Source organism: Rhineura floridana, chromosome 1 (genome assembly GCF_030035675.1).
Source record: "Rhineura floridana isolate rRhiFlo1 chromosome 1, rRhiFlo1.hap2, whole genome shotgun sequence".
In the NCBI taxonomy this organism is placed as follows: domain Eukaryota; kingdom Metazoa; phylum Chordata; class Lepidosauria; order Squamata; family Rhineuridae; genus Rhineura; species Rhineura floridana.
The window spans coordinates 76,342,707-76,355,009 of NC_084480.1; the positions used below are offsets into that span (position 1 = coordinate 76,342,707).

The 12,303-nt window shown below is 41.6% G+C and overlaps 2 long non-coding RNA genes across 2 annotated transcripts in view; one reads left to right on the forward strand and one right to left on the reverse strand.

The window, feature by feature from the left end:
• The window catches only part of LOC133383580 (uncharacterized), a 41,863-nt gene that overhangs the window by 11,190 nt on the left and 18,370 nt on the right, over window positions 1–12,303 (reverse strand). The gene's annotated exons all lie outside the window — the stretch shown is intronic.
• Window positions 7,882–12,137, forward strand: LOC133370489 (uncharacterized). The gene is made up of 3 exons (XR_009759183.1): window positions 7,882–7,999; window positions 9,874–9,916; window positions 11,458–12,137. It is a non-coding gene; the product is annotated as an uncharacterized LOC133370489 (long non-coding RNA).

The following is a 12,303-nucleotide window of genomic DNA, read 5'->3' on the forward strand; positions in this document are numbered from 1 at the left end:
CTGAACCACTCAAGACTCAGGCAGTTGCATTCTGTACAAGCTATAGCTTGCAAACCATTTTCAAGGACAGCCTCACATACACTGCATCACAGTAATATAATTAAGGGGTTATCCGAGCATGGATTACTGTGGCCAAGCTGTTTCTATCTACAGCTGTAGAATGGACTGCCTACGTAATTCCCAGACCTAATTCCCTAATTCCTTACCAGTTCACAGCACCTCCATTTTGTCAGGATTCAACTTCAATCATGGCCTTCATCCAGCCCATAACTGCCTCCAGGCAACAGTTTAGTGCCTGCACAGTATCACCAGATTCAAACAACATATATAATTTTTAGAAAGGGGGTAACCAACATGCCTGCCTCGATACTGTTGCATTACTATTCCCATCAGCCCCTGGCAGAATGTTCAGTGGTCATAGATAATGGGAGCTGTAGTCCAACAACATCTGGAGGGCACCCTCTTGGCCTTCCCTTAGAAACAGAAATAATGCATTTCTGAACATTCATCTGCAAATAATCGCAGAGCTGGAACAACATGTTTCCAGCTGGAAAAATAAGCCTGGAAAGATCATAAGCATCTGTCTGTTTCTTTTTATCATATGCTTTTAATTCAACCCAAACAAAGGAGAACCGTTGACTCATTATTTAAGATTTCACCCTGCTCCTTATGTACTACATAGCTAATGCAGATTTTACTCGGAAGTTACTGAATCTACAAAATTGTTTTCCTCACTGCTCTCCCCCCACCCAACAGTTTGGAAAAATTAAAGGAGGAACTGGAGTTACTAACAGAGGTATTTGCATTATCAGCATCAATGCTTATGACAAATCTGGTGGCAGCAGATCCTAGATGTGAGCTGGTATGAGACTTCTTGTGAAAAAGGATCTAAAAGCATCAGAAAATGATGAGAGGAGTGTGCAGATAAAATGCCCAGAGCAAAGCTGTCAGCCTTCTCTAAGATCTGAGTAGGTGAACCTAACTGCAGTCTTAACTGATGGCAAATGTTAAATGCTGACAGAACATGTAGCAATAATTGTTTGCACCTCAACTACCTGCAACAATCACACAGATGTGTACCAGTGAAAGACATACTCATTGCTCGTTATCATAAAAACTTTCCTTTCTTCACAGCGCCCTTTGGGACAATCATGTGACCATTCATATTCATTTCAAGTCAGAGACTCCCTGTGAGGAACCATCAGAGCTACAGAAAGGGAAAAAGCTATTTCAACTGAACTAGCTTCAACACAATCTGAACTAGCCAAATCTGCCTTAATATTTTCCTGAAAGTTAGCCAAATAATAATTATCCCCATAAGCCTTACTGCTAGGTACATGAATGAGCTGCAGAAATCTAAAGCATGCTTCTGATTGTGAGGCATTCTACCCTTTGTCATTTTTTTAATGAAAGAGAGATATTATTATTATTATTAGTCATTTGATATCCAAATGTCCCCAAGCGACTTGCACAATGATAAAACAAAACAAATCAAATACTATAAAGGCATAACAATACACAACAACAAAACAATAGCAATACCATTCCCACACAGCCACTAGGAAGCTTGGCAGCATATTAAAAACAAAAGATCGTCTCAATCTATCAAATGCCTGGGAGAAAAGGTACATTTTTACCTAGCACAGAAAAGATGTCAATGACGGTGACAGGCAGACCTCACTGCGGAGCATATTCCACAGATAGGGAGCCACAACTGAAAAGGCCCTCTCCATTGTCACCACCCTCTGACCTTCCTTCAAAGGGGGATATAGTTCTGTAACACCATACTGCTATAATGTTAATTTATTATGGTGCTATAACAGCATATTATGCTATAGTATGATGGTGTTAAAGCACTATACCACTTTCATTTAAAAATATTATAGCCAGAAAAGTGTTTTAGCAATAATTAAAAGATTGATAAAACAAAAAGGGTCATAAAATGGTGCCTACTACAAATATTATAAATGGAAAAGGTTTACTTTCCTGGTACATCACTACCCATGTCAAAACTCTGTCCCTTAAAAAGATGGAAGAGAAACACTAAAGATATCTACACCTGTGGAGATTGCACCACGGTACTCAGTTCTACCTTAATTGCCTAATGTGGAAGCTCCCAGTAAGTGTGTCCAATGGACTTCAGTCAGAAATTCTGCTCAGTGTTTAGCTAGTACAAGTTCTTCAAGCAAAATCTGGAGATATTACCTGATTAGAGAAATAAACTATGTATCAGATTGTATACATCTACATAAAATTATATTATTCAAAAATTATAATTATCTAAAGAAATGTTGACAGCTTTACAAAGAATGACTTGAGGTCCAGCTATAAATGGTTCTCAAATAGTGGACAAGGACCCACCAGTGAGCCTTGGGCCACTTTCAGCTAGGCCTCAGTGCCACAGACTGCCCATGGCTTCCTCACTTGTCTCCCTGTCCCCCCTAGCTCTGCCACAAACTGTTGATTTGACCAATGCCAACACCAGTAGCTCCTTGCATGCTGAGAAAAGATAGGTGGAAGCAGAGAAGTTCAGAGGGAAGAAAGGAAAGGAAGAACATCATCCCTGCAACATCTGTTAAACGAGCTAGTAGCTGGCTCCTCTAATCCCCGAACTTTCAGGTTTTTAGCCAATAAGTGAAGTCAGGGTTGTGATTGACATGGGGTTTGTTGACCTCCAGGCAGTAGGTAGAACATATTGCAAGTCCTGAAAATAGCTTTCTTTTCCTGCTTATCTGCATATCAGGAGATGAATTAGTTTGTAGCTTTCATAACTGAGCAGGAGATCTAGAACAAGATCACAGCACAATCTTGGTAAGCAAGCACAGTAAACAATTTCAGTTATGATTACAATAAAAATGTACATGCAGGGTTTTTTTAATTACTTGTAAAAATAGCATTTAATACATGCATGTTATGATGCCATTACAATGTATTATACTTTTCTAATTATAAGCAGTCAAACAAGTTTTAATTTTCCTTGGCTGTTGAAGAGGGCAGTTTATTTGTCTAAGTCATAGCCTGTTCTGAAAACCTCCCCGATATGAAGTTTTAATCCTTTACTTTTATCAGAGTAAAGCTGCAATGATAATCCCACATATCTTGGAGTAAACTCCACTGAATTCAATAGGGTTTATGTGTGAGTAGACATGGTTAGGATTATGCTGTAAATCATTGGGACTTTTGAGTTAACATAGCAAAGGATTGTTGTAAATCTTTCTCTTCCCCTCCAAGCTCCTCTGTTTTCACCTTGCGGGGAAGAGTAGGCTGAAAGATGGTGAGTAGCCAATAGTCACCCAATAAACTTTGTAGCTGATTTCCATTTTAAAAAATTAATTAAAATTATTCATATGCAGGCAAAGCTTATGAAGTAAGCAGATCCATAAAATACATTTAAAGCACATCCAACTCACATTAAAAATGCATTACTTCCCCCAAAGAATCCTGGGAAGTGTAGTTTCCCCCTTACAGTTATTAACACTTTTAACAAACTACAGTTCCTATGATTCTGTGAGATTCATGTGCTTTAAATGTGTGTTGAATGTGCTTTGAATGCATAGTGTGGATCTGCCCTAGATATGCTGTGCATTCATTAGTGAATTGAAAAGAACAATTTTTAAAAACACTGACAGCGTGGAGATCTGCTGGAGAGTCCTGCTACCCTTGCTCTTAGAGTTGCTAGGTCAGATGCATCCCAAACCCTAGATTTAGGGACAGCCCTAGTGAAGTCACAGGCCAAGCCCTGGAGCTGGCTGCATCCCATCGAGGGGGTCAAGGGATATTTGGACCCATTGATGCACCTCCCAGGTGACCACAAACCCAGAGATTGTGGTGACTCTCTCAGAGACCTGGGAAGGACTCCAAAAAGCCAAAGACCTGGTAACACTACTTGCTCCTCATCTGAGGGCACTTTATTTATTTATTTATTTCATTTGTATACTGCTTCATACTTGAAAAGAAGCCTCTAAGTGGTTTACAGTGTTGAAAAAAATCAGACAAAATTACACATTGAAAATAATACAAAACATTTAAAAGAAACCATCTTAAACATTAACATCTTAACATTAACAAAAAACATAAAAACCAAATTACATATTTAAGACAATAGAAAACATTTTTTAAAAAACAAACAATAATATAGCCTAAAATAACTAACATAATAAATCATAATCACTACTAACAGATTAAAACACAAATATGCCAGGAAGACAAGCAACCCCACCCACCAAACATATGAGTGTGGTGTACAGGTAGCATCATCATTCCCATTTCTGCTGCTACCAGCCAAAGATAAGCTCTCACCAAAGGTGGGGCAACACTCCCCACTCCCCACCCCTGGAGCTCCCTCTCACCAGGGAGCACACACAATAATTCTACCCTCATACAACACCTATAACACCATCATCCTGAGGATAATGCACTACACATCAGGTTTGAGTTCTGGGCAGAATTGAACCCTGACACCAAGGAACTTGTGGCTGCTTCTTCCCTCTTCTCATACCAGAGAGCTGGAGTAGAAAATTACAGGTAAAGAAGAGATTTTGCACTTTTGTAAAAGTGTGCATGCATCTTATAAATGGTTCCCTCAAAGCAAGCATAAAGAATTACTTTTGTCATGTAATGTATAATGCTAGTGAATGGTGTTTCATTAATATCAGTAGGACAGGTCTAAGTTAGCAGTCTAGAATGAATAAACCCTACCTATTTAAGCAAATGCATTACAGAAAATAACAGATTCTGGTTTAATAGTCTGATTGGTAAACCAAGTTAAAACTAAGGGTTGTATTCAATGTGTGCTAAGTCTAATGTTCTATCAGTACAAGGATTTTTCCTTGTGCAACAGAACATTCTCTCCCTCTCGTCTAAATCTGTGCGCTCTAAATCTGCCCTATAAACATGCCCTGTGAATCTGTTCTGGGGGTTCCCACAACCCTCTGGAGCAGATCTGGGGCTGCGTGGGAGAGGAGTGGGAGGGAAATCCTCTTGCACTCATTGAAGTTGTTCCATTAGCACAAGAATTTAGTTGAATACTGCATGTAGTTCCTTGTTTCAGACATAAAGGGAAACTTACTAAAACAAATCAGGATCTTTGTGCAGAAGCCTATGTAGGAGGAGGAAGGGAGGAGTGAAAGTAGAGTGGTCAGGCCCAATTCCTGCCTTAATGTTTAATGAAACTGGAAACATCATGTTTAAAGTGGCCCTATAAAAGAGGATGTTGCTTCTCCTATAACCATTCACTGCATCATATTTTTATTACTTTTGTCTCATGCATTCATTGAACACTAATCACCATCAGATTTGATCCAAAAAGTTTTTTTCAGACTTCTAGACATTTACAAGTTTGTATCTTGTACTTCCAAAGTCATGTCTTATAGTTAGGGAAGAGCAGGCTTAAGGCTGTGCAAAGCTATAACTGGCTGATGTTGCTTTTAGCAATCATATTTTCCTGTTAACAACTCTGATGAATTGGGGAAAACATTTGAGATAACTAGTGCAAACTGAGTGCAAAGTCATGGCAAGAATCAAAGTAAAGCAAAACCCTTGGCAGTTCTAAATCATTGCTTTGCATGTCATATGTTTAAACCACTGCTCTGAGGCTTTTAAACTGTTCCTATTAATATATAGCTCTCCTGCCAAAAATGAGTGATTATTTCCATAAAATCTGTTTTAGTAAAAACAAATGTATTGTGTTGAAGCTCTCCTCTGTATAATTCAGGGTGGGGGACTTCTGGCCTGCAGGCCAATTTTGGCTTGCCAGGGGGGTTTAATTTGGCCTGCAAGGGCATTTACCTCAAACCACACCCACCTACCAATCCGCTGACATCACTGGTGATGTCAGCTGGTGGATAGGGGGTAGGATCAATCCTGCTAGATGCTGCTTTGCCAGGGCATTCCCTGCAGGGAACATGTTGGTAAAGTGGACCCTTATAGAGAGCAGGACTGAAGTCCCCACTCATCAGCTGGTGAGTGGAGGGTTCAGTCCAGCTGGCTGCTTTGCCAGGGCATTTCCTGCAGGGAATGCCCTGGCAAAGCAGACCCCTGCAGAGAGCAGGATGGAACCCTCTGCTCATCAGATGGTGAGGGGAGAGTTCAATCCTGCTGAGCACTGCTTTGCCAGTGCGTTGCCTGCAGGAACACTGTGGCAAAGCATACCCCTTCCCGTGGGTCACCTTTGACAGATGGGTGGGACCATTCACCTATCAGTCACCTGGTATCATCATGATGTCAGTTTATGGACAAGTGGTTGGCCCTGCCCACCTGCCAAAGTTGTAGGAGGAGATAAAGATCTGGCCTGCTGGGCTAAAAAGACTCCCCACCACTGACATAACTGATGCATTTTCCACTGAATATGAACAGAAACTCTGTAGTGTTACCAGTGCTAGAGATTATTTGGCTTGTAGTAGAAGTACAGTTATAGCAATAAAATGTAGTTTTGAAAAAGGAACTGACAGAACCCAAAAACTTTTTCTGGTGTGTTTTACTGTTGTGTGGTATATTAACAGTCACAAGCGAAACAGCCAAATACAAGATTTTTTCAGGATCCTTCCCTCTTTTAATAATTGACTGAGAGTGTTAATAATTGACAGACACTTGGGGCAGAGATATACTCACTGTTGTGTCGGTTCCAGTGTGTCTCTACCTCTGTTTTCTGAAACCAGGGGAGTACAATGCTAGTCAAATTCTGCCCCTTTTTACTTTAAAACCTGGTTAAATCAGCTTGAGTGCGGGTTTTTTTTTTTAAATTCAGCTTCTGACAGATTCCACAACTGGTTGGTAAATCAACCCACTGCCACTCCAGGTGTGGCCAATGGAAATGCTTTGCTGAGTAAGCTCAGGCAGAGACCGTGATGGGCAGTCCTAAAAGGTCTAAAGTCAGCAGATGTGTCCAGCTGAGTTGCTTCAAAATGTAGGCAGAAAAACCATTCTCACTGCTTTTGAAGTGACTAGTATGCCCACAGCCTTAAGAACTGTCATTCTCGTTTCTGGGTCAGGCCAAGGTCTGTCAAACCAGCACTCTGTTTCTGAGAGTGGACAGCCAGATGCCTCAAGGGAAGATGGAAATAATAATCTCCTGATATTTTCCTCTGCCCCCCACAGTGTGTGATAGCAGAAGTACATTTGCTAACAAGATTTCTCTGCTCTTGCTTCACTAGATGTGGAGACACAAGAAATTCTACTTCTAGGAGAAGGTAAAATGTGGCCTAGGAAAACTGCATTGATATTGGGCATTTCCAGACCGTTTCTGATGGGATTCAAACGAATACTGGCAAATTCAGGTGCATAATTAAAGTTATTTTGGTCTTGCACAACAAACCTGCTTCTCCAAAATATCAGGCTTTTTGCAATAAGGAAAGTAATGTAAAAATGCACTGGACACAATGTTGTCTAACCTCCCTTCAAACAAATCGGAATAAATGCTTGATAAACAGGTCACCTGGAAGCAACCCTTGTTTCTGTCTGTACTAAGACAGCCCTGCAGTTGACCATCTTGTAGTGCAGATAGGCACAGCTGGGGAAGATGCACAATATGGACTGCTGAGTTGCACATTGTGGGGTGGACTGAATGAACAGCATACGTTGGCAAACCACGCTGCTGTTCTCAGTACACTATCTCTCAAGACATTGCGATCTGACCAGTGGAAAAACAGGATGTGGTTAACTTTATGGCTGTAAACGATACTGACATCTGTAGTGGTTAAATAACTGCCTGCATATTGCCACGTAGATAATGCTGTTGTACTATGTATGTACGTGATGTTATACAATAGTTAAAGGTCATAGGCTGTTTATGGAGAGAAAATAATCCACGCCTCCAAGCGGAGGTAAAATAAAAGCGGAGACGAGAATTACGAGGGGGGCTCCGAAATTGAACTCCGGTCTCACCGTGTCTCACTGTGTCGTGATATCTACATCTGGTGACCTCGACGTGATTCAGAACAAACACCCTCGTACCCACTGGCAGGATCAGCCAACGGTGCACCTCAGCGTACAGCTCCCATTCGTGAGTATGGGGGGGGAATTGTCAGCTCAGCAGAAGGTTCATGCACAAGAGCTACAAAAAATTTTAAAACAGGATACCTCAGCCTTTATAAGTCGTTCTCACATTGAATCATTGTTAAAAACAATTCAATGTCAATGTCCATGGTATCCAGAGCAAGGATCACTACGTCAGTCAGATTGGATAAAGATAGGGAGAAAATTACATGAAGAACCAAGAGCACCTATTCACCATCTCTTATTATGGCAAAAGTGTGCTGAGGCCATTAGTCATTTAGGGATAAAAGAGACATCGCTGTTTGCCAATTCTGACCAGAAAACTCCTCTTTATCCCCAACTTTCTTTACCTACACCTGAAAAGGATATTGAGAAATTTGTAAATGCTCCTCCATATAGCCCTCCAGTTCAACAAGAACAGGTTACTGGGAAGGTTAAAGCAGCCATAGCTCAGGCTGCAGCCTCAGGATTATTATCTATGGAAGAAATGGGAGACTGGGAGGGTACAATTTCAGCTTTTCCCGTTACATATCAGCCAGATCCTAATAATGCTAATAATCGCATAGCAACTTGGACAGCTCTTCCGTTTTCTGTTATTAGAGAAATAAATAAGGCAGTAAGAGAATATGGGATTACGGCTAATTATGTACAAGGGATGTTGGAAGGAGTAGCTACTGGATATAACATGATCCCTCAAGATTGGAAGGATCTCTTTAGGATGATTTTGACTCCTTCGCAATATGTAGTTTGGGACCAAGAATTTAGACATGCTGCTATAGCAGCTGGGGATGCTAATATCATTCCCGAGCAAATTTATGGGTCAGGTAATTTTGCTACCATAGCACAACAAGGGGTATTGCCTGAAGCCGCATTTCATCGAACTGCTGAGTGTATACAGAAAGCATTTAAAAAGGTGCCTGCTGGGAAAGAACCCTTACGTTCTTTTACGAATGTACGGCAGCAAGCAACAGAGCCCTATTTTCAGTTTGTTGACCGTTTGAAAGAGGCTCTGACACGGCAGGTTGATAACCCTCAGGCACAAGGGGAATTATTGTTAAAATTAGCTTACGAGAATTCTAACACAGACTGTAAAAAGATTTTGAAAAACATTATTCATAGACCGCAATATGAATTGGGAGACATGATTCAAGCTTGTGCAGAGGTAGGTACACATGTTCATGCCATGACATTGTTAGCTGGGGCATTAAGACAGGGTAACAAACCTACAGGCAATTGTTTTAATTGTCAAAAGCCTGGTCATTTCAGAAGGGAATGTCGGGCTCCTGGCGGAGGAGCATTTAAAGGTGGGGGCACTGTTACAAACCGGCCAAAGAAAATCTGTCCGAAATGTAAAAAGGGTTATCATTGGGCTAATCAGTGTCGTTCAGCTCCCACTACCAATACCAATGTGTCTTCCCGTCCTATTGAGGGAAACTGAACTTGGGGCAGGCTTCCAGCCCCGAATCTCAAGGAAGTGTACCCACCCCTGCTACTCAAGGAAGCGCTGGAATTGATTTAATACATGCAGAGTCAAAAGATGTTCCTTTGCCTGGAGCAGTTCTTTTAATGCCTACCACACTCACTGGCCCTTTACCAGAAGGCACCGTAGGCCTTGTACTACCGCGATCCTCTGCTTCCAAGAATAATATAATGGTGGTACCTGGTGTTATTGATTCTGATTATCAGGGAATTATTTATATTCAGTATTGGAGTCACCTTCCCCTTCAGTTGAAGAAGGGAGATTCTTTTGCGCAACTATTGTTATTGCCATATCGTCTTTTCACATCGAACACTTCCTCCCAAAAACGTACTGGTGGATTCGGATCTACAAGGACGAAATCGCCGAGTGTGAGTATTTCAGGTAATCCTTTCCATCCACAGGTAGCTGCAGTACTGGCAGAAGTGACCAGGGAGAAACCGGTTCGTAAGTATTGTTTAAACAATGTTATTTTTGAAGGTATTATAGATTCTGGGGCAGATGTCACAGTAATTGCTGAACATAACTGGCCATCCTCTTGGCCAGTAGAAGTGGCCCCTTCTGTGTGGGGAGTGGGCGGAGCTCAGGATTCAAAACGGAGTAAGGATTGGATACAAGTTGTTGCTCTTGATGGTGATCGTATAGCCCACATTCGCCCTTGTATTTTGGACATTTCAGTAAATCTGTGGGGAAGGGATTTACTGGAGCAATTCCAGACCACCATTGTTATTAATGATTAGCCAACAAAAGGCAGCTCTTCCTTTACAATGGAAGACAGACATACCCATTTGGGTAGAACAATGGCCCTTACCCAAAGAAAAATTAGAAGCTCTGCACCAACTGGTAAAGGAGCAACTGGAAGCTGATCATATAGCAGAAAGTAATAGCCCTTATAACACCCCAGTGTTTGTGATTAAAAAGAAATCTGGAAAGTGGAGGCTCTTACATGATTTACGAGAAATAAATAAATTAATTGTGCCCATGGGTCCGCTACAATGTGGGACGCCCAATCCAAATTTAATTCCATATGACTATTCCTTAGCTATTATAGACCTGAAAGATTGCTTTTTCACAATACCGTTACAAGCGCAAGACGCACCGAAATTTGCGTTTACTGTTCCCGTATATAATAACTCTGGCCCTGCGCAACGATATCAATGGAAAGTGCTACCTCAGGGCATGTTAAATAGTCCAACCCTATGTCAACAGTTTGTAGACATGGCCCTGCGACCCTTTCGGGCTCAATACCCTACATTATTGGTCTATTTCATATTCGCAGTCATCAACCTTTCCCAGGATTGTTAACAGAAGGTAATCAATATGCTGATCAGGCTCTTCGTGCCCTCCTTTGCACACCCATAGAAAGTCATGCCCTTCATCATCAAAATGCTAAAGCACTCCAGAAGCAATTCCATCTTACTGCCCAGGAAGCCTCTGCCATTATTCAACAATGTCCCCAATGCACACAGTTAACTCTATCCCCAGAACCAGGAGTGAACCCACGAGGTCTCATAGTTAACCAGTTGTGGCAAATGGATGTTACACATTTTCCTACTTTCTCCCCATGGAAGTATTTGCATGTTACAGTAGATACATATTCCGGATACATATGGGTAACTCCTCAGAAAGGGGAAAAAACTAAGAATGTTATTAATCATGTCATTCGTTCTATTGCCATCATGGGCCAACCTCAGACGATAAAAACTGATAATGGTCCTGCATATGTTTCACAGCAATTTGCACAGTTTTGCACTAAGTGGTCCATTACACATTTGTTTGGTATTCCTTATAATTCTACAGGTCAAGCTGTCGTCGAACGTACCAATCGTACCCTTAAAGAGCATTTGCTTAAACAAAAACAAAAAGGAGGAGTACCACTGGGATTGGCCACCAAAGAGGAGTGGCTGGCACAAGTGTTGTTTACCATTAATCATTTAAATTTGTCTCAATCTCCCAATACTCATTTTTCCTTTTCTACTCGAGCGCAGCGGCATTTTCAGCAGTCGGAGTCTCTACCTGCCCCGCGGGTGCAGTTTCGGCAACTACCAAATCCAGAGTGGAAAGGCCCAGTTCCGCTTATAACGTGGGGTCGAGGTTACGCGGCTGTGTCTACGCCTGACGGTCCTGTGTGGGTACCTGCTAGGTGTATCCGGCCCTGGAAAGACGATGTCCTGGCACGATAATCTTAAGAATCCCATCCCTAATTTTTCTCTGCAACTTCAGGATACTGGGATGTCTTCCAGGAAGCGTGGTCGGAATGTTCCGCAACCTCCCGTGACTTGGGGCCAAATAAAGAACTTAGCAACACAAGCAGAAAAAGCAATGGAACAAGCCGGGGTGGACAAGACAACTGAGAATACCATTCTTGCTTTAATTGCGTCTTTAAATACAAATTCTATTTTTGTACTTTGCATTTGTTGGATTTTAGGAAGCGCCGGGGCTGACAGGTTGGGGCAGGAGTTGGGGATGCGGTTTCAACACAATATCTGGGTTCAGTTAGCAAGAATGACAAATGTGAGTGACTTTTGCATGACTGAACATGTACAGGAAATGGGTATGTTGGGAACATGTTTAATACCCGTATGCAAAGCACCTGGGGATATTGGGAACATTACAGGACTTGGGCGGTTCATGAATACTTCAGAGATTAAATATCATACTGTTTCGAATTGGGGAACTCCAACCTTCCAGCTGCCTGTTAATGCTTTTCAATTATTTACATCACATGTTGCAAATTCCATTAATAATACGTGTGCTCGGATGGTTAATTGTAGTCGACATAAGGTGCAGAAGGGATGTCTAAAGGTTGGGAGACCCACATGGAATTGTACACA